Source organism: Protopterus annectens, chromosome 3.part1 (genome assembly GCF_019279795.1).
Source record: "Protopterus annectens isolate FY-2018-M chromosome 3.part1, PAN1.0, whole genome shotgun sequence".
NCBI lineage: Eukaryota > Metazoa > Chordata > Ceratodontiformes > Protopteridae > Protopterus > Protopterus annectens.
Window position 1 is genome coordinate 1,905,424,668 of NC_056732.1, and position 22,499 is coordinate 1,905,447,166.

General features: G+C 39.7%; 1 protein-coding gene across 1 annotated transcript in view; it reads right to left on the reverse strand.

The window, feature by feature from the left end:
• The window catches only part of LOC122798818, a 638,969-nt gene that overhangs the window by 514,589 nt on the left and 101,881 nt on the right, over positions 1–22,499 (reverse strand). The window contains exon 2 of the mRNA XM_044067941.1: positions 16,245–16,301. The gene's annotated coding sequence lies outside the window, so the exon portion shown is untranslated. The remainder of the gene's footprint in view (positions 1–16,244; positions 16,302–22,499) is intronic.

Here is a 22,499-nt window from a genome sequence, read left to right on the forward strand (position 1 = left end):
GGATTGGTAATGCCCACTCTCTTTTTATACTTCACATATCTGTAGATGTTTGTGTTTGTGTGCCAGCACTGATTCACTGTATGTAGTGTTTATTCTTTCCTCCATGAGTGTGCAACTGTGGGAGTTAGAATATTAAACTGGGGGTATAGGGTCACAACGCACAACATCCCACATGGGCAGTGTGGTTGGTTTACCAAAATTAATATGCAGAATGTTTTCATTTAAATAGCTTTTTGGATAAATGGCTTTTCAGTTCTTTGCGGCTACTGATTTTTCTTTCAGTTAAATGTACTTTTGATCAAATGACACAGAACCATATATATACTTCTATGTATACGTACAAACAGACACAGACATACTTACATATACACATAGGCACAAGTACATGTGCACATGCCTACACATGCATTCACATCTGCACAAACACAGTTGTGTGTTTTAGACTGATGGATTATAAGTCTGTAAAATGAGAGCTCTCCCATGTCATGAAAAGGAACACCTTGCAAAGAAATGTTATTATTAAACAGAGCATTTATGATTTTATTTACCTAAAGGAAAAATGTTCCCTTTCCTGCCTTCTTCTCATAACAGATTGTTTAATAAGCATCAATATTTATTCCCTGTAATTAAGCAGTTGTGCCTTGTTTCATATTAATTATTCCCTGTAATTAAACAGTCATGCCCTGTTTCATATTAACTAGTCCCTGTAATTAAACAGTCATGCCTTGTTTCATATTAATTATTCCCTGTAATTAAACAATGATGTCCTGTTTCATATTACTTATTCCCTGTAATTAAACAGTCATGTCCTGTTTCACATTAAAATAGGAGAACACTTCTGCTTAGACTTAGGATCATAGGAAGTTACTAGGCTAATAGTCCGAGGGCCCTTATAAGTCTATCCAAATTTAGCCTTGTTATTTGTTACCATGATCAGCACCTATTGCCCATGTCCACGAAGGACACAGGTAGAACCCTTGGGGTGAATTTATGGTTAGAGAGTAGAAGTCAGTACAGAGAGTGTTGTTCAGTCCATACACTTATCCAACCAGCAAAACAATGGAGAAACAAACCACCAAGATCGAAAGCTCTTCAAATAAGAATAAAAATACTTTTATTAAACAAAAGATTAGCACTTTCATGCAATATGCACTTCTTCAGACCATAACATCAGAAATAAGAGACAGCCTATAAATACACTATAAAATCCCCAATAGAAACTACCAAATCAATTACCATGACACCTAATAAATCAATGCCTCAATCTATGCAATTTCAGTAAAGGCTTAAAAAGGAACACTATCATTTAAGCCAAAAACTTATCTGACTGCAAGGTAATTATCCATCTTGTTTCCACAGTTTCAGTCCTATCCCTTAAAGGGCTACCTCTGACATTCTTGCAAATTAATTGCAAAACCTGGAAAACAAGAGAGTGTCCAGGATTTGCTTTAATATGCTTATTAAGTGCATTGGTGTTCACGTCTCTCCAGACTTCTTCTAAATGCTCCAAAATCCTATCTTTCAAACTGTGGTCGGTTTTACCTACATAAAAACATGAACAATTCTTACAATCTCTCTCTGATGGAGTAGTGGTATATCATTCTGAATATAGTGTAAAGGTTTTTGGGCTCAAGACTTGGCAGTGCTGATTATTTAAGGGGTGGGAGACTGGCATAATGGTTAAGGTTTTTATCTTACAAACATAAGGTACAGGGTTTGATTCTCACATGGGGTAACTGGCTAGGCTTAAAATGGTCCACAAAGGCAGATAGCCTAGTACTAATCTATGTCTCTAAGTTGCCAAATTAACCAGATTCTGACTCTTACAATCAACATAACATTTCATTTCATATCTTATACCTGTAGAAGGATGGACACAATAGTTGACACTGGAAATAAAACTACATGCTTTGCATCCCCAACACGCAAATGTACCAATCCTATTCAACAATACAGGTTTCTTCAAAAATGTATTCTTAGCAGAGCACAACTTTTGTTTCAAAGAAGGTGTATTCTTAAAGGTGAAGCTAGGCTTCTCACCAATTATATTTGTATACGATCATCTACTAATACTGGCCAGTTCCTCCTAATAATATCATACACCATCCCTATATTACTAGCATAAGACAGGTTAACCCTCACATTATTCTGGTGTGGTCTCGTATGTGAGTTAGGAGGCCTACTTGAAGAGAAAAAAGGTCTACTCACTGTACCCCTCATATGCTTTACCTGTTGGGCTATATCTCTGACTTCCTGAGGTCTACAGCCTCTTTCTTCAACCTCACCACCTAATGTTTCAAAGGCATATTAAGTTAGAATATTAAACTGGGTGGTATAGGGTCACAATGTCCCATGTGGGGGTTGTGGTGGGTTTACCCTGTAGGAAAAAAATGATTACAACACATATATATATATATATATATATATATATATATATATATATATATATATATATATATATATATAGTGGATATAAAAAGTTTACACCCCCCCTGTTAAAATGCTAGGTTTTGTGATATAAAAAAATGAGACCACAATAAATGATTTCAAAACTTTTTCCACCTTTAATATGACCTGTAATTTGTACAATTCAATTGAAAAACAAACCTTTAGGGGAAAAATATAAAAAATAAAAAATTTACAATACACTGGTTGCATAAGTGTGCACACCCTTAAACTAATAGTATGTTGTGTGTGCACACCTTTAAACTAATACTTTATTGAAGCGCCTTTTAATTTAATTACAGCATTCAATTTTCTTGGGTAGGAGTCTTTCAGGCATGGCACATCTTGATTTGGCAATATTTGCCCACTTTTCCTTGCAAAACCGCTCCAAATCTGTCAGCTTGCAAGGGCATCTCTTATGCACAGCCCTCTTCAGGTCACTCCACAGGTTTTCTATTGGATTTAAGGCTGGGCTCTGGCTGGGCCATTCCAAAACTTTAATTTTCTTCTGGTGAAGCCATTCTTTTGTTGATTTAGATGTATGCTTTGGGTCATTGCCATGTTGAAAGGTGAAATTCCTCTTCATCTTCATCTTTCTAGCAGACGCCTGAAAATTTTCAGTCAAAAGTGACTGGTATTTAGAACTGTTCATAATTCCCTCCACCTTGACTTAAGCCCCAGTTCCAGCTGAAGAACAGCAATCCCAAAGCATAATACTGCCACCACCATGCTTCACCGTGGGGATGGTGTTCTTTTGGTGATGCGAAGTGGTATTTTTGTGTCAAACATACCTTTTGGAATTGTAGCCAAAAAGTTCATCATTGGTCTCATCAGACCATAACACATTTTCCAATATGCTTTTGGGAGACTTGTATTGTTTTGCAAATTTTAGCCGGGCCTGGATGTTTTTCTGTGTAAGCAAAGGCTTTGATCTTGCAACCCTTCCCCATAGTCCAGACTTATAGAAAATACAGGAGACTTTTGTCACATGTAGTACACAACCAGTACTTGCCACAAATTCCTGCAGCTCCTAGAGTGTTGCTGTAGGTCTCTTGGCAGCCTCCCTGACCAGTTTTCATCTTGTCTTTTCATCAATTTTGGAGGGGTGTCCAGTTCTTTGCAATGTCACTGTTGTCCATTATTTTCTCCACTTTTTGATGACTGTCTTCACTGTGTTCCATGGTATATCCAATGTTGTGGAAATTTTTTGTACCCTTCTCCTGACTAATATTTTCAACAATGAGATCCCTTTGATGCCTTGTAAGCTCTCTACAAACCATGCCTTTTGCTGTAGCAGGCAACTGAGTAAATGTTAGGAAAATCCTACTAGGACAGCTGAACTTTATTTGAGGTTAATCAGCGTCTCTTTAATTAATGGCAGGAATGCTGTAATTAAATCAAGAGGTGCTTTAGCAAAGTATTAGTTTAAGGGTGTGCACACACAAAGTATTAGTTTAAGGGTGTGCACACTTATGCAACCGTATTGTATGTTTTTTTTAATTTTTTATATTTGTGCCTCTATGTGCCTAGAGAGGGGATGTGGTATTGTATGAGGAAGTCGGGAGTGGCAGAGAAGTATGTAAGAGTGGTACAGGATATGTATGAGGGTACTGTGATGTTTTAGGTGGAAGAGGGGTTACATCAAGGATTAGCTCTGAACCCTTTCTTATTTGCAATGTTGATGGACAGGTTGACAGACAAGATCAGACAGGAGGCCCCGTGGACTATGATGTTTGCATATGACATCGTAATCTGTAGTGAGAGAAGGGACCAGGTTGAGGAGACCCTGGAGAGGTGGACATATGCTCTAGAGAGGAGAGAAATGAAGAACAGCAGGACTAAGACAGAATATGTGTGTGTAAATGACAGGGAGGCTAGAGGAATGGTGAGGATGCAGGGAGTAGAGTTGGTGAAGGTGGATGAGTTTAAGTACTTGGTATCAACAGTTCAGAGTAATGGTGTGTGTGGAAGAGAGGTGAAGAACAGAGTACAGGCAGGGTGGAATGAATGGAGAAGAGTGTCAGGAGTGATTTGACAGATGGGTACCAGCAAGAGTGAAAGGGAAAGTCTACAAGAGGGTAATGAAACCAGCTCTGTTATATGAGTTGGAGACAGTGGCATTGACAAAAATGCAGGAGTCATAGCTGGACATGGCAGAGTTAAGGATGTTAAGATGTGCACTGGGTGTGATGAGGATGGACAGGATTAGGAATCAGTATATTAGAGTGTCAGCTCATGTTGGACGGTTTGGAGACAAAGCAAGAGAGGCGAGATTGCATTGGTTTGGACATGTGCTAAGGAGGGATGCTGGGTATATTGGGAAAAGGATGCTAAGGATGGAACTGCCAGGTAAGAGGAAAAGAGGAAGGCCTAAGATAAGGTTTATAGATATGGTGAGAGAGGACATGCAGGTGGTTGGTGTGACAAGCAAGATGCACAGGACAGGGAGAAATGGAAACAGATGATCCGCTGTGGTGACCTCTAATGGGAACAGCCGAAAGAGAAGAAGACGATTTTTCCCCTAACAAGATTTGTTTGTTTTTCAATTGAATTTTACAGGTTATAGGTCACGTTAAGGGTGGGAAATTATTTGAAATAATTTATTGTCTCATTTTTTTATATCACAAAAAGCAGGTGCAGAATGTTTTCATTTAAATGGATTTTTGGATAAATGGCTTTTCAGTTATTTGTGGCTGGATGCCCTCAAGAGCTGTCCTTTTAATGTATTATGATAGATATGGGTTAGGTGCGTACTTGTCCAATGGAGCTTATTATTCCTCCAACAGGATTTCCTACAGATCTTGGTTTCTAATTTCCCATGGTCATTCTTAAAAAGCTGAACATCAAAAAATACCATAGTCTGATAAGTGAAACTGACTGTAAATCTTAAAAGAAAATCAGTACTCATATTCAAATTATCAACAAACATATTCATCTGCAATTCATTCCTCCTCCATAGTAAAAATAAATCATCAACAAAACGTCTGCAGTACACCAGATTATCCTTAATGTTTAAATTATTCAAAAGATATTTCTGTTCCCAGAAAGCCATAACAATATTGGCATAGCTATTGGTATTCTGTGCCGATAGCTATGCCAAGTTTCTGTAAAAAACATTCGTCATTAAAAACAAAAACATAGTTCTCAAGAATCACATTCAAAATGCACAAATCAGAGAAATTTCATTACTAGTGTACTCACTGTTATCAGCTAAAAATTGTTTGACTGCCTCTAAACCATACTCATTCAGTATCACAGTGAATAAAATACATACATCTAGAGTCACCAAAATTAGGTCTGTACAGTCAATAGCACTAACACATTCATTAAGTCCTCGTAGAATTTATGGTTACCCATCCAATAGTCCAGATTGCATTTGAAGAAGGCCAATGAGGTGCTCTAATTGATGCGAAGTAGGAGTCTATTTCAAAGGTGTGGTAACCTCTGGGAGACAACTCTGTCCCTCCAGCAGGTTCTATTGATGTCACACACTAGGTTTAGGTCCTTAAAGCGAGTAACCCGTGTTGTCATTTGACTTGCGGATAGGCATCATTTCCAATAAAGCAAGGTCAGAGACTGCCTTATATGCAAGGCAGACATCGCCTCCGAGTAGTCTGCATGAAACAGAATAAAGTGACAGTGATTTCAGCTGATCCACATAGGATAGCTGCTGAATACCTTGAATTTTCCTTGTGAGGAACTTTTGTGAGCTCTCCAGTTGCTGCAGTTGCTTTGGAAGGTACATACCAAAAAGGGGCTGTACTCAATTATTGGCCTAATGAGTGAAGAGTACACGGAGCTGATAATGTTTCCTTTTCTCAAGGCACAGTATGTTTTTACAATAACCTAACAAAACTCACATTGTTGTGAAGATATTATATGAATTATATGAAATAAATATCTGTTTTATATCGTGGTGGTCCTAACCTGTTTGTTCTACATTGTTGTGAAGAAGAAAATATACTGTGAAAGTGAGTAACAACCTACTAAATCAAATAAAGCAGTTTTGTAAGGGAAATTAGCATGTGTATAGTTTTATATATAGAAACAATATAAAAATAAGTTTGAAACATACTGAGAACAGTGAAAGCTCAGAATTAAATTGTTACGCATTACTTCATACCCACATTCCACCACCTTAAGACGGCTGGGTATGTTCTTGTACATGTATAACACATTTCAGCTTTTCTACACATCCCATGCATTCCTTGACACACTATAGTCTGCTGTGGAATTGATTATGTGAAATCCCTTCAAATCAGCCATGATACTTAACTGGCAGTGGGTAGATTGTCACATTTTACCATCAGGTTTTGCAACCTCAGAAACAATTATTTAAGCAAGGTGCAACCTTTTCAGGGGCTGCAGGGTTGTGTATCGTTTAGTGTCGTCACCTCACAAGAGGTTCTCTGGTTCAGTTCTCAGTTTGGTGCCTTCTGTGCAACGTCTGCATGCCCTCCCTGTATTGGTGTGGGATTTCTCCAGGTTGCGTTTTTCTTCTACATTCCAAATGTATGCAGTAGGTGGATTGGACACTCTAAAATTGGTCCTTGGTGTGAGTGTATATGTGCATGAATGTGTGGTGCACCCTCTGAGGATGACTGGCCCTTGGGCTAGCAAAATGAGCCCATAAAACCCATAACTGCTATAGAAACAACAAGTGCTGAAGGGTGCTCATTGATCAATATGCCATATGGCATAGAAATGGGAAAGAGAGACAGCTGTCTAACTTGGATGTGGGGAAGTCTTTATCACATGAATAAAAATTTTGTCTGTTAATCCTACAAACTATATCCTCTAACTTTTTTTACCACAGCCTTCTTTTACCTATTATAGCCTATTAAAAAGAGTAAACTAAGACAATATATCATGCATTTCTAGTTCTGGATAATCAAGTTAGATAAAAAGTTTTATAGAGCACCATAAACCAAAAAGAAAGGTTAAAATCCACATTAAACCACTGGTAAAATTCCATGGTGTGGTGGTTTCCCTGTACAGTTTTGGAAAAGACATAAAAGAAAATGTGATATCAAAATGGAACTAGATGTTTAATAATATTTTAGAACAGAAGACAATACTGAAATGTTGAAAGGGGTTGTAATTACAGTAATTCCAAAGGAAGGTAACAATCTGAGTAGCCTTGGTTTTTATCATCCCATTTCAATTTTGACTCATGATTATAAGGTGTTCACAGCAGTGTTAGCAAAAAGGCATACAGATATACTTCCAAACCTGATAGGGGCTGCTCAATGAAGATGTGTCAAGGGAAGGCAGACATATGACAATATTCTAAAACATATTTAATACACGGAAGCAGAAAAAGAAAACAAAAGTTTGGTGATGATAGGACTTAATGCTGAAAAACTGTTTAACATTGTGCATTGCAAATACTTGTAGACAATAATGTGTAGGAAGGGGTTTCCAGAGGGAGTTTATAAAAGTACTACAGACCACACATGAATGGGGTCTATAGTGAGAATAAAAGTAAATGCCTGGGTAACTGAAGAATTGAGACTAAATGTCTGGTTGCAGGCAGTGAAAAAACAAAGAGATATCCCAGTTAAGTGAGGTCTATGAGTGCCTGCTGAGGGTGTTCAAAGAAAAGGGGTATCAGAAGTGGAAATCTGAGGTGTGACCCATAGAATCAGTTAAACCACTACATAATATCAATGTAAGAGTAGTAAAGAAATGGTAGGAAAGAAGGCTGACAGTATACGTTTGGGATAAACCACAGGGAGGAAGGGAAAGGAAGAAATGGGAAACATATATGAATGGCTGAATATACAGGGGGAAGAAATACTAAAATATAGAGGGATCTATAATACCATGGAAAAATATGATAAAGAAGAGAGGAAAATAAACTAGACCAGAACTGATATACCTATTATTTAAGGCTAGAGGAAGGGAAGGGACAAACAGAAGAACAGTGAGCAGATGGTGTAGGGCCTTATTAAAGAATGTGCGGGATATTAAATTTGGAACAGTACTGGTAGGGAAAAATGGGAAGCAGATTTCAAAGCAAACATTGGAATAAGTCTGTAGGACCTCAAGAAGAGCGACTAGGTCTAGGAAACTCAGGCTATTTGGATGGCAATATCTTCATAAAAAGAAGTTATGTACTCACCATAACGTTCCATCTAAGTAGGTAAACTTAATTTGTCAGCAACCTGTGAGTATCGGATCCATATCGGATCCAAGCCGGCAGCTTCAAACAGCTAAGATCCGAGCTCCAAGCCCCTCCCCCTTACCCATAACCCCTTGCTAACCCTTCCTGACCTCAGATCGAGTTTGCTTAGTAACATAGAGTATTACAACACAAAGGATCACCTGCAAATCCTAACCTAGAGTTATCTGAAAACAAAGGGCAAGGAATCCTTCCAGTACGCACTATAGGTTAGGGGGATGGAGGGAGGGTTGGTTGCTGACAAATGAAATTTACTTACTCAGATGGAACAGTATGGTGAGTACATAACTTCTTTATCTGAAGTAGTTAACTTCATTTGTCCATCAACCTGTGGGACAGAGTCCCCAGCTACCCAACCCTTGGGAGGTCCTCATGGAAGGATACTCCGGAGCACTGCAGAGCTGAAGGATGCTCTCCCTCTGGAAATTATGTCCAACTTGTAATGGTTAATGAACGTATGAGATGAAGCCCAAGTGGCTGCTGAACAAATGTCATCCAAGTATACTCTGGACCAAAAAGCAGCAGAGGTAGAAATTGATCGAGTAGCATGGGCGTGGACTCCTTCAGGTTCAGGTCGACCAGAACTTTTATATGCAAGAAGTATACATTGAGAAATCCATCTGGACAATGTAACTTTTGATAATGGTTTTCCCAAAGAAGGTTTTGCAAAGGATACAAAGAGTTGGTCAGATTTCCTGTGATCAGCGGTCCTGTGCAGGTAAAACCTCAATTGCCTGTGTATGTCCAGAGAATGTAACTTGTATTCACCCTTGTTCTGATAATTTGGGAAGAATACCGGTAAATTAATAGATTGATTGATATTGGGCTCCGATGCAACCTTGGGCAAAAAGGAGGGATTGGTCCTGAGGGAAACTCTATCTTTATGGAAAACCAAGTATGGTGGTTTGGCGCAAAGGGCTTGAAGCTCTGAAACCCTTCTGGCTGAAGTGATGGCAATAAGAAAAGCCATCTTCCAAGATAAGTATTTTAGATCCACCGAGGCTGCAGGCTCAAATGGGGGAGCTGTCAGAGACTGGAGAACAAGAGTTAAATCCCATGGAGGAACTGGATCTTTCACAGGTCTCAAGAGGAAAGTGCCTTTTAAGAAAGTCTTATATAGCTTGGAAGAGGCCAAGGGGCTGAGATCACTGCCCACATGATAGTGGGAAATTGCAGCTAACTGGACTTTGACCGTAGAGGAGCTAGCACCCTGGTCGAATAAGATTGATAAGAATTCTAGCACTGCTGGTAACGGGGCTGTAATGGGATCTAAGTTTCTGTGCTCCACCCAAATTGAAAAATGTTGCCATTTGCTATTATAAACCTTTCTCGTGGAAGGCTTGTGAGCGGCTACTAGAATAGCCTTAACAGAGGAAAAGATACCGGGAGTCCTAGCAATCAGTGGAACTGTATCAACCAAGCTGTGAGCTTGAGGTTGTCCAGGTTCGGGGTTGTTAATCCTAGTGGGTGAGAGATCAGATCCGGAGTGGGATCTAGAACCTGTGAGACCATAGACAAGGGAACCACGCTTGACAAGGCCTGAATAGGGCTATGAGGATCACTCTGCTCCCCAACCGACGGGCTTTCTGCAAGAATTTTAACATTAGGGGAAGAGGTGGATAAGCATAAAGTAGACCAGATGGCCAAACATGCACCAGAGTGTCTCTGGGGGATTCCCCTGGTGGGGGAATTACAGCGAAGTAGTCGCTGCACTTTGCGTTCGAAGGAGACGCGAAGAGATCGCAGCAAGGTTGACCCCATCTCAGGAAAATTTGCTTCGCCACTCTCGGGTTCAGGGACCACTCGTATGGTGAAAGGATGGTTCGACTCAACCTGTCTGCCAAGATGTTCCACCGGCCCGGAAGGTGTGTCGCTATGAGAAAGCAGTTGGTGGAGATCGCCCATTCCCAAACTCTCATGGCCTCTCGACAAAGTGGGTAGGATCTGGTTCCTCCTTGCTTGTTGATATACCAGACTACTGATATGTTGTCTGTCTGATTTGCAATTGTCCCCAAGGGAAGAAGGGCTTGGAGTGCTTGCAATGCCAAAAGCACCGCTCTCATCTCTAGGACACTGATGTGCAACAAGGTCTCTGAATGGGTCCACGTGCCTTGGACGGTTCTGCCCATACAGTACCCCTCCCCATCCAAGGTGAGAAGTGTCCTTGGTCACCATGGTTAGGGGAGGGGACATAGAGAAGGGGCGCCCTTTTTGGAGGTCCGGGGACTGGAGCCACCATAATAGTGCTTTCTTGCAAACCCTGTTGAGGGGGATGGGTGAGCTCAGTGGGTGTTTCAGGATGGACCACTCAACCTGCAAGGTCCATTGTAGTACCCTCATGTTCAAGCGCGCTAAGGGTATCAGGTTGATTGTTGCCGCCATGTAGCCCAGAGCCCTCAGGACCAATTCTGCTGGAGGAGCCGGGGAGTGTAGAAGGGCTAGCATGTGGAGCTTTAGTGTTCGAAGCCGGTCTGGGGTTAAGAAGACTTGCAAAAGGTTTGTGTTTAATCTGGCTCCAATGAAGTCCAAGACCTGGGTAGGTTGAAGAGAAGATTTTTGATATTGATTGTAATTCCCAGTCGGGAGGCCAAGTGGAGGAAATGATCTCTGGCTGAACACAGTAGATGCCTATTGGGGGGTTGTCCAGGTACGGAAAGACCTGTATTCCCTGGAGCCTCAGGTGGGCCGCTAACACTGCCAATACTTTGGTGAACACCCTGGGGGCTGTGGTGAGACCAAAGGGAAGGACTCTGAACTGGTAGTGGCTGGCTCCTAGCCGGAAGTGGAGAAACCTTCTGGATCGCCTGTCCATCAGAATGTGGTGGTACGCATCCTTGAGGTCTATTGAGCACATCCAGTCATTCTCCTTCAGGAGTGGGAGAATGGATTGAATGGTGACCATCTGGAACTTCTCTTTGGCCACTGACAGGTTTAGAAAGGATAGGTCGAGGATTGGTCTTTAGTCCCCCGTCTTTTTTAGCACCAAGAAGAACCTGTAGTAGAAGCCTGATCGGGACTGGTCTGGGGGGAAGTGCTGGATTGCACTTTTTTCTAGCAGCTGTAGTATTTCTGAGGCTGCTGCCTCCCTTTGATTGGGTGGAACATCGGGGAGGCTCCAGGGTTTGGGAGGAAGACTGACAAAGGGAATCTTGTAACCTCTGGATATGATCCGAAGCACCCAGCGATCTGTTGTAATGGACTCCCAAACTGCTAGGTGCCTCGAGAAACACCCCCCGACTGCCTCCAGAGTGGAGCAGTCAGGTAACCCCTCAGGGTTGCTGCGCGGGCCAATCAGAAAAGGGTTCTCTCGACCCGAAATTCTTCGGTCCCCCTCTGCCTCTGGGCCAGCGTCCACCCTGTCCTCCTCTGCCTCTGAAGAACGAGGGGTCCGGAGCGAAATGGGGCTGTTGAGACTTCCGGAACCACATCTTCTTCTGTCCCTTTTGGTTCCTAGAGAAGGACCTCTGGGGAGCAGAGAAGCAGACTCCGACGGCAGACAACGTCTTCCCGTCTTTCTCGCTCTGGACCAGTGTGTCACATACGGTCTCGCCAAATAGCAAAGAATTGTCAAACGGGGCATTAGCGAAGGACACCTTGAAGTGTTCCGCAAAATCGTCGTAAGACAAGGCCCGCTCCGCTAGTTCTAGCGGCCCCTTCCATGGCAAGGGAAAGGAGCCATATAGAGGTGTTGGAAATGGATTTGAGAGTGGCCATTCGGGCTGAGAATACTTTCTTACCCTCGGCCGACATGGACTCTGGGGGCGACCCGGCGTATTCTTTGATGAGATCCCACTTGAGTCGTATCACATGTGCCATATAATTCAGTGACCTTACAGAGAAGGTGGCTGAAGCAAACATCTGCTTCCCCAAGCGGTCCATCATCCGAGACTCCTTGTCTGGAGGATGGATCGAGGAACTCTCCTGGGCCAGTTCCTTTCTTGTGGTGGCCGCCACCAACATGGCATCTACAGGAGCACCCTTGCTCCAACACATCCTATCAGAAGGGGGGCTGAGAATTTTATCAGGTCTCTTCGGAATGGGCTCCACAGTGTCCGGCTCCTTCCATGCCCTGGTAGTAATCAGGTCTACTAGGGGATCGGCGGGAGGGGACATCCTAGAGGTAGATGGGCCTGCGTCAAATGCCTCCAGAAACACAGACTCATCAGAGGAAGGTTTTTGGGCAGACCACCCCCCTCTAATTCGAAGCATTTCCATGAGGTCTCCGAAGGAGACGTCTTCGGGAGGTGACCTTGGGGAACCTTCCCCTTCCTCCAAGTCTGTGTCTGTTGTCAAGGACTCAGGTGAGTCCAAGTGCCTCCTCTTGCACTTACGTTTGTGAGGCATCTCCTCGGGGGGGGGGGCTGTCTGAAGAAGCCTCACCAACCACATCCTGTTCCTCCACAGGAACTATCTGGGAAGTAGGTGCAGGCTATCCCTGGGGCCGGGTGATGGAAGGTAGGCCCGTCTGAGAGAGAGTGCAGGGTGGAACCGTAGCAGGAGCCTGGGGCCTCAAATCCCTCGATAGTACCCTCCCCACAACATCGAACGCGGAAGGAGAACTGCTCTCTCTGGGATCCAAGAGCAGTCCCCACCAATCCGATGTGTGGATCGGAGCCGGCACCGAAGCAATCGGATCCAAAGGGCCAGTATGCTCCGACCGAGACAGAGCCGAAGACACACTGACACCTCCGGATCTGAAGCTCAGCTCTCGGCTCCGAGAGCTCGGATCCGAAAAAGGACCTGACAAACTCGAGGGTGCCATCGGCGCTGAAGTACGAGGTACTATCGTCGCCGACACTCCCCCGGCTCCAATGCTACCCGGCTCCGAAGGCTCCGAACACCGGAAAATTAACACTAGGCCCAACACAAACACACCTTCACACACACGGGGGAGGTAAACTAACTAAATTAACTAACTTCAACTACAAAAAACGTTAACAACAGAGACTGACTAAGGAGCAACACACACACCAAAATTTACTGCTAATAATAAAATTAAAATGATTTTTCTCACAAAACATGATCTACTCTCACGCCTGGAACTCGTTCAGAACTGCTGACTGAACCACGGCAAACGAGATCTGAGGTCAGGAAGGGTTAGCAAGGGATTATGGGTAAGGGGGAGGAGCTTGGAGCTCGGATCTTAGCTGTTTGAAGCTCCCGGCTCGGATCCGATATGGATCCGATACCCACAGGTTGATAGACACATGAAGTTAACTACTTCAGATCTAAATTTGCTCTCCGAAAAGTACACATAAGATGTACCCAAGGGTAGACAAAACATGGTGGAGGTGTGAATGACACCAGCAGGGGGATTGGAACCACATTTTCTGCACTTTTATAAAATAAATAAAAAAGGGGGTATAGGAAATTAATACAGATAATAACAGGAGCAGACAGGCAAATAAGAGAGACAATGTTTTGTCTAGGATGGTTAAAGAAGTTTAATTTAACAACAAGTAATAACTATTTTATTTATTCTATTTTTATTTGACATTTGTTAACCGTGGTAGTCTGACTGGGCTGCAGAGCCCTTTTACAGAGGAGGCCCGAGGAGAAAGCTCCACAGATAAACAAATACAAAAACTAGGATTTTCCGGGAGCTGCAGTTTCCTTCCACATTCCAAAGCCATGCAGTAAGTGGATTGGACACAATGAACATGTTAGATTACAAGAGTTATATTGTGGGTTTAAACAGCCATATTTATATATTAATTTAAAAGTCCTTAAACTGTTTTTATGCGCAATTGTAGTGCAATTATGTAATTCTGTTTTCTTTCTTCTTCCTAAATGTATCCATATGCCAATGTATCTGTAAAAAAAAATATGTATATATATATATATATATATATATATATATATATATACATATATATATATATATATATATATATATATATGGGTCTATTTTACATGGTCAACATTTCAGAAAGTCGACTTTCATATGACTGAGACCATATGATCGACTTTCAGAATGCCGACCATGTAAAATAAACATAAAAACACAACAAACACTTACCTTAAACTGTTAGTGGGGGGCTCCACCCCTTGCACCCCCCCCATGGGGGGCTCCACCCCCCATAACTTTAATATACCAACTTCGAGATTGCACTACAGTGCGGAAGTGGGAAATTTTCCCATTCTGCATTGTGCGGAGATAGCAGTTCCCCATGGTCGGCTTTTCAAAAGTCGATCATATGATCTCGTCCATATGAAAGTCGACTTTATGAAAAGTCAACCATGTGAAGGGAACCCATATATATATATATATATATATATATATATATATGTTTTTTCTTCTCAAAAATCAATAAAATTTATTGAAAAAAACAGACATGGTACTTATTAAGTATGATATAAAAGTTAAATTCTTTCGAACAATTACCATCAAAGAGAAATTTAAGGTTGGTAGAATATCATAAAGACCTTAAATGATTCGCTGTGGTAAAGTGTGAGAGCTGAGAAGGAAAGGGGAAGAGGACAGGGAGTAGTTTAGGTGAGAGTGGGACAAGAACAGGATCAGGAGTAAGCAAATAAGTCCTTTATTAGTTTTTTTGAAGTTAAGAAAGTTGCCGTTTGTTCTTAGAGAAAGAGGAAGTTTGTTACAGGCATTGGCGACAGAGTGGCTGTATAAAAATTTGCCAATATTTTTATTGGGTTTGTATATGTCTAAGAGGTGTAAGTCTAGGAAATGTAAAATGAATCAAATGCCAACAACAGAATATGTTAAGCAACTAACAGAGGCGATTAAAGAAAGAGAGGGCACCATTGAAGTATGTCCCATGTACTTTACATAAAAAGAACTGGGGAAATGGGATACAAAAGTACTTGGGATAATAGTATGGGGTGAATAGCAGGGAGCAGTAAGGAAGAGAGCAGTAAAGAAAGACGAGTGGGATAGTAAGGAAAGGGGGGCACACCAAGGAGAGATGGGAATTGCCTAGACATAAATGGATAATGCATAGAGAAAAAAGAAGACTACATTGTGATGTATACTTTTAGATTATGCCAGATGTTAATAACTACAGCGGCAGGACAATATGTGCAAATTTAAAAGAATATGGTAATTTGCTAAGATCTGATTGGACCAAAAGCAACACTTCTTTATTGCACTTTTTATTGTTCACTTTATAATGCAGATATTCTCAAATGAATTGACTAATGAGTAAAAAAGATATAGAGCCGCATAAAATCAGAATAAATGTTCATGTTAATTGCTACACAGTAACAAGTAATGCTACGTTATGAGTACTTGCTACTTTTGTAACTTTTGAGGTGCACAGCTATATATATGAGGGAATATTTCTGGTAGTAAATATACTTCTGCTGGCTAAGCATGTTTGGGACCAAGACTGTCAAAGTTTGTGTACGTCAACCTAAAATGAACAATGTGTGAGTTCTGACAACTAGGATTTTTATAAGAGTTTCTGTTAAGGCAGAAGTGATGTGGGCATTAAAGATACCAAGGCAAGAGGCCAAACAGTGAGTTTCTTTAAACACATCGGTAAACTACTGAATAAATAAGCTTGTAATAGAGCAATGAGATTCACTTGGGAAATAGTCTGTAAAAGCATCACACAAAATCAAAATAAAATATCCATTACATCCTGGATACCTGTGTAGCTTCTTCTTTCGTTTCAGGATTAGTAGCATTTCGTAACGAAGTTTTCTTCTAAAAAAGAAGAAACGTATAAGACATTTATTAAAGCTGAGCAAATCAACATACCGCAGTTTATAATACATTTTTGCTCTATTAAACACACCAAAAGGACGATAACCAATTCCTAGCAGCAGACATTGTTCAATTTAAGAAAAATATATTGTGGCATCTTTTATATATGAATATATGTGTGTGAATGAGACGGAAGACGGAGGATGCAGGGAGTGGAGGTGGCAAACATGGATGAGTTTAAATACTTGGGATCAACAGTTCAGAGCAATGGTCAGTGTGGAAGAGAGGCAAAGAAGAGAGTGCAGGCAGGGTGGAGTGAGTGGAAAAGAGTGTCAGGAGTAATTTCTGACAAACAAGAATCAGGAAGCGTGAAAGGGAATGTCTACAAGATGGTACTGAGACCAGCTATGTTATATAGGTTGGAGATGGTGGCACTGACGAAAAGATAGGAGTCAGAGCTGGAGGTGGCAGAGTTGAAGTAGTTAAGATTTGCAATGGGTGTGACAAGGATGGATAGGATTATGAATCAGTATATTAGAGGGTCAGCTGAGGTCAGGTTGGACAGTTTGGAGACAAAGCCACAGAGGTAAGATCGCATCGCTTTGGACATGTGCTGAGGAGTGATGCTGGGTATACTGGGAGAAGGATGTTAAGGATGGAGCTGCCAGGTAAGAGGAAAAGAGGAAGGCCTAAGATAAGGTTTATGGATATGGTGAGAGAGGACATGCAGTAGTTGGTGTGACAGAGCAAGATGCAGAGGACAGGAAGAAATGGAAACAGATGAATCGCTATGTTGACCACTAATGGGTGCAGCTGAAAGAAGTAGAAAGATATTGTGTTATCTTCTATTAGAAGTGATGGCTCACACAACATGTTCTGAAGTATGTAGATACTGAGTGTTACAAGATAATGGGCTGGATTTAGAAAATTCACAGAGCAGCTCAAAGATATCTTGCATCAAACTGCTCAGGTTAAGCTTATTTATATATTTATTTGTTTGTTTGTTGTTTTTTGTTTATTACTGACTTACTTACTGGCACAGAACACTGATCCTTATCGATCATTGTTGGACTCACCACAGTAAAAAATGAAAATGCAATATCCAGCAAACTTAAACACATATTGGCTTTGTAACTAAATCAATAAAATGGTATAATATACAGCAGCATTACATCTGTAGAGACAGAGAGATCAAAATTCCCATAAAAGTCATAGATTACCAAAATGTGCTTGATGGTGTAATCAACCTACAAAATATATTTTTGAAGGAAGAACCTATCAGGAAGATATGGCCTTTTCCCCACTGTTGTGCAATACTGGAGTTAGTATATAAAGTAAGGGGTGTGTGGGGGGCACAGCCCCCCACAACATTGGGGGTGTTGGGGGCATAGCCCCCCCACATATTTTAATTTTTTTAAAGCATATAGATGGATACTTACAAGTGTAATGAACAAATTCTTCCAGAAGACAGCATATAGCCACTTATTGTAGGGGGCTTCACCCCCAACACCCCCCAATGTGGAAGGCTGTGCCCCCCCTTACTTTATATGCTAACTCCAGGATTGCACAACAGTGGGAAAAAGGCCATATATTCCTTTCAATGAAATGAGTTTCGGTGAAATGGGTTTTCAGTGACGGGAGCTTTCAGTGAATATGTATCAATGAATTAAGCTTCAACAAAATGAGTTTTCAATGAAATGATATAGACCCTACTTTATCGACTTATTTTATCTCTTTCAAAAAATCTTCTTTATATGGTTTTCCCCATAACTTTTTTTACTCTTTTACATTTTAAAAATACATGTTCCATAGTTTCTTTTTTTGGTAATGTAAACATATTCTATCACTTTTCCTTGTATACGGCATACTTCTTTTTACTGGTAATTTGTCTATTACCGGTCTCCACAAAAAATCTTGACATTCTATGTGCTGATTACACCACTTGCATCTTATTTTTATACTTTTCATTTTTTCACCTGTTAGATCTTCCAATGAACTTACATAATAATGTTTTACCATTACATTTTTATACCATACTTTTCTTTTTCTATATAATCAATTTTTATTTTACACAAAAATATTTTTTCTTGGTTACATTTTATTTCTTCATTTATACACTGTTTTTCTCTTTTTAACCAAACCCCCAAATGTATCACATTTCTCTTTATACATTTTTACTACTAATCTCTCATCTTTTTTATTTATCCACTTTAACACTTTGTACACATTTGAGCAGCATATACCACAGGGTTAATTAATCCTAAACCTCCTTCCTCTTTAGTTACATATAAAACTACTCTTTTTACTGGATTTAATCTAGAAGCCATTATAAATGAAAAAAATATCTGCAATAAATTATTTTTCAAATATGGTTGGCAACATAAATACAGTTGCTAAGTATGTTATTTTTCCCACCAATACTGAATTTATCAAATAACCCTTTTTTTCTGAATGAAAACTTATTTCTTCTATTGTTTTTTCCCATTGAATTCCACTTACATCTTTAACCCAAATTTTATATCTAACACAGAAATTTAATTCATTGTAAAGTATATGCTCCCATATTTACATCACCTAAACCTTTATTTTTCTTTTTATTTAAAGCCATCCCTATCACCTCTATACACTCATTTGTGCAATTATTTATTCAAATTTTGTTTTTTGCAGTTAATATAATATTACTTGTTTATGCTAAGAAAACTGAAATTCTTAACCCTAAAGGTGTTATAGACCCCATCTCCTTCATTTTTTATTTCACATACTATCACATTCATACCTAATGCAAAGAGTATACAAATCACTGGACATCCCTGTCTTATGCCACTTTTTTCATACACCTCAAACTCAACCGGAAACTGTTGCATCAACCAAGGAAGTGAGTCGAAATAGGGAAGTGAATGAAAACAATGGCATGCATAGTGCATTCGCTTCTGGACAAGGATATAATTTACAACATAGTTTGGACTGTTTGCCTACTTTGAATAATGCTTCGAATGATCCAGGGGCACATTTTAATAATTTATCTTCTATTGTTAGAACTGAAATGGATGGCCCGATTTTTAATGAGTGACTTTTTTCCAATGTGAGCTTCTCTACGGAAAAAAGAGCAAGGGAAGCCAATTATCATGACAATTTAGCAAAGTTTGACCATTTATTACTAAAAATTAAAAATTTACAACTTGATAATGTATATTTTAGAGACTGTCTAACGTTAAAAATTGTGCCAAAGGGTCTTCGCCTTTGGTGGTTTCCTACGGGTCTAATTGCTAACTCTTTGTTTCCATAAAGAACTTTTACTGATGTTCCATCAACATGGTTTTGAATACATGGAACTTGTCAGTAAGCATAATGACAAGTTAATAGACTATCTTAGTCAGGAGGCAACGGAGTTGGATTTGTTAATTACCAGTAACCCATTGCACGAAGTGAATAAGTTTGATTATGTCCATGTGTTTAAGAGTATTGAACAGCAAGTGTTGAATATTAAAAGCAGGAAATCAAAGAAAATTGAAAGAGACAAGACTGAGTATGGCCAGAATATTGCTTACCCTGAGCCCCCTAGGTCCCAAGGTTGGGGTGAGCAACAACTTCAAGGGGATGCGGCTAATGTATCAGAGGCTTTTTTTAGACATGGAGGAATATAACCCCTTAGATGATCCAAACATTTGAGAGAGTGCAACCACAGGGAGAACTATGCTCAAGGACCTCAGTATTCAAACAGGGTTCAAGGGAGCCATATGAACAATTCGAGAGGCAATGTGAGGGGGAAATTTCGGGGTTGAGATAATGGTCAGAAGTGAGGAGTCTTCATTTGACTTGGACAATAATCTACCATCTTTGTCTATCCTTTTAAACTCTGAAGGGGACTTTAAAGTGTTCAGTTAATCAGCCATAACCATTGGTGTTGTGGAATGTGACCTTTTTGCAAGAGGTCTAACTTTTGTTCTGGATAAATGTTTGAACATAGGGGACGTGTTGATTGATTTGAAACACTTCATTAGAAAGCTTAATTTTAATATCATGTATCAGGGCTTGGACCCTATGGCTGACCCCCTTAGGGTGTTGAGTACATATAACCCCCCAGTTCACCCATCTCTGCAATTATTTTACAGGATGTGTGAAATTGAGATTCGCAATGTGAAAAATTATAAGAATGTTAACAACCTTAAAGTTGAGGAAACTGAGGCTGTTAAGAAATAATAAAAAGATAAGAATTATGAAACCGGATGGGGGGTATTGTAATCATGAATATTTCTGATTACAACACCAAAATGAGAGAGTTACTAATGGGTAGGGCATATGTAAGATCTTCATTAAATGAACTGAATGGGGCATATACGAAAGTGAGGGAGTATTCACAAAATGTATTCATAGAAGAAAGTATTTCAGTCGATGTATATAACATTTTGAATATGGTTCATCCGAGAACCCTCATTATATTTGGATTTCCCAAGATCCATAAGGATCTTTTACAGTCACCTATGTACCCGATTGTGGATGCAAGGGGGTCAATTACATACCCCCTGGCTAAATTCCTTGATGTTAATTTGAAAATTCTTACTGGGAATGAACCTTAACTTTGTCATGATTAGTGGGATTTTCTCAAGAGGATTAATTCTATGGAATACTATGATCAAGGCATTTTCATCACAACTGATGTTAAAGATTTATATAAGGTCATACCTCATAGTTTGGGCATTGAATGGTTTTGTGAATATTTATTTGATAAAGGAATTCCACAGACCCTAAGTAATACCTATGAGAATTTAATCGCAATAGTTTTAACAAATAATTTTATTTTACCTGAGAAGGAACTATTTTTGCAGACTGAAGTGGTGGCTCTGGGGTCAGCAAGTGGAGGACTTTATGCAAATACAGTGATGCTAGATTGGGAGAAAAAATATTGTTCCCCATTTTTCAAATACTGCCAGATGTACATCCACTTTTTGGATGATATTTTTATCTTTTGGAATGGGCCTGAAGGGGAGATTAATACCTTTTTTGAATATATTAAACAAACTACTTCCTTTCTTAACTTCACACATAACTTTAATAATAAACAAATTGCATATTTGGATGTATGACTTACTAAAGACACTCACAATATTTTTTTTGTCTCTAATTTATAGAAAGGAGACTATTCTAATAGCTTCTTACACTATGAGAGTGTGCACCCTTATAAACCGAAGAGGATGGTAGTCAAGGGACAATTTGTTACAGCAGCCTGAATGGTGAGCATGTTTGAGGCATTTTTGGATGAATGTGAAGATTTGAGAGGGATGCTTATTAAAATAGGTTATCCTATTAGCCTAGTTAATGAAATTATGGTTGAAGTTGTTAACAAGCATGAAAGTGTTTTTTTTTCTCCCTTTGTTGAATAGATTGCAGTCTATCTGTGGTGCTGGTGCTAGTGCAGAAGATATTACAGTACAGAGTGAGGTGTTCTTAAATGATACAATGAGGGTAGATACTGGTCATTTTCAGTGTGCTATTATTGCCACTTTCAGTAGGGAGAGCTGGGTGATTGCTGCTATTCTATTTAAGAACTGGACTATTCTGTTAAGTGATAAGGACATTAGGAACTGGTAGGTGATAGTCCCAACATTGTATAGCAAAAGGGAAGTAATTTGAAAGTTATTTTAGAATCCAGTGAGGGTGGCCAACAACAAGGGGTGATGAAAAAATGTGGGGCCTGTGCCTATTGTCCCTACATTTTGGAAGGGAATTGTTTTAGGATAAATAGAATGGAGATTAAGTTAAATACTGCACACTTTGCTGAAATTGTCCTTGTTTCTACATAGGAAAAACTGAAATAAAATTTAAAAATAGAGTGTATGAACATCTTAGCGATATTAAAATAAATAAAGCTATGAATGCTCTAGCTAAACACTGTACAGAAAGACCTGGCCATTTATTTAAATTTACTATACTGGATGGTCTGGAGTTAGATGAAAGAGTTTGCCCATGGCCATTGCTATTGGAAAGAAAAGAAAATAAACTTTTATGAGCTTTTATCCATCTCGTTTTTTAAAACTAAATACATTAGGGAGATAATGATGTGTGTCCTTTGTCATTTGAATTTGTTTTTATGTAATTAGATGTATATATTAATATAATTGTAGTTGTTTATAAATTAGAGTTAGGGTAATTTTTATTGTATCTTTGGTATAGTAATAATTCATATTTTTAGGGTGTATG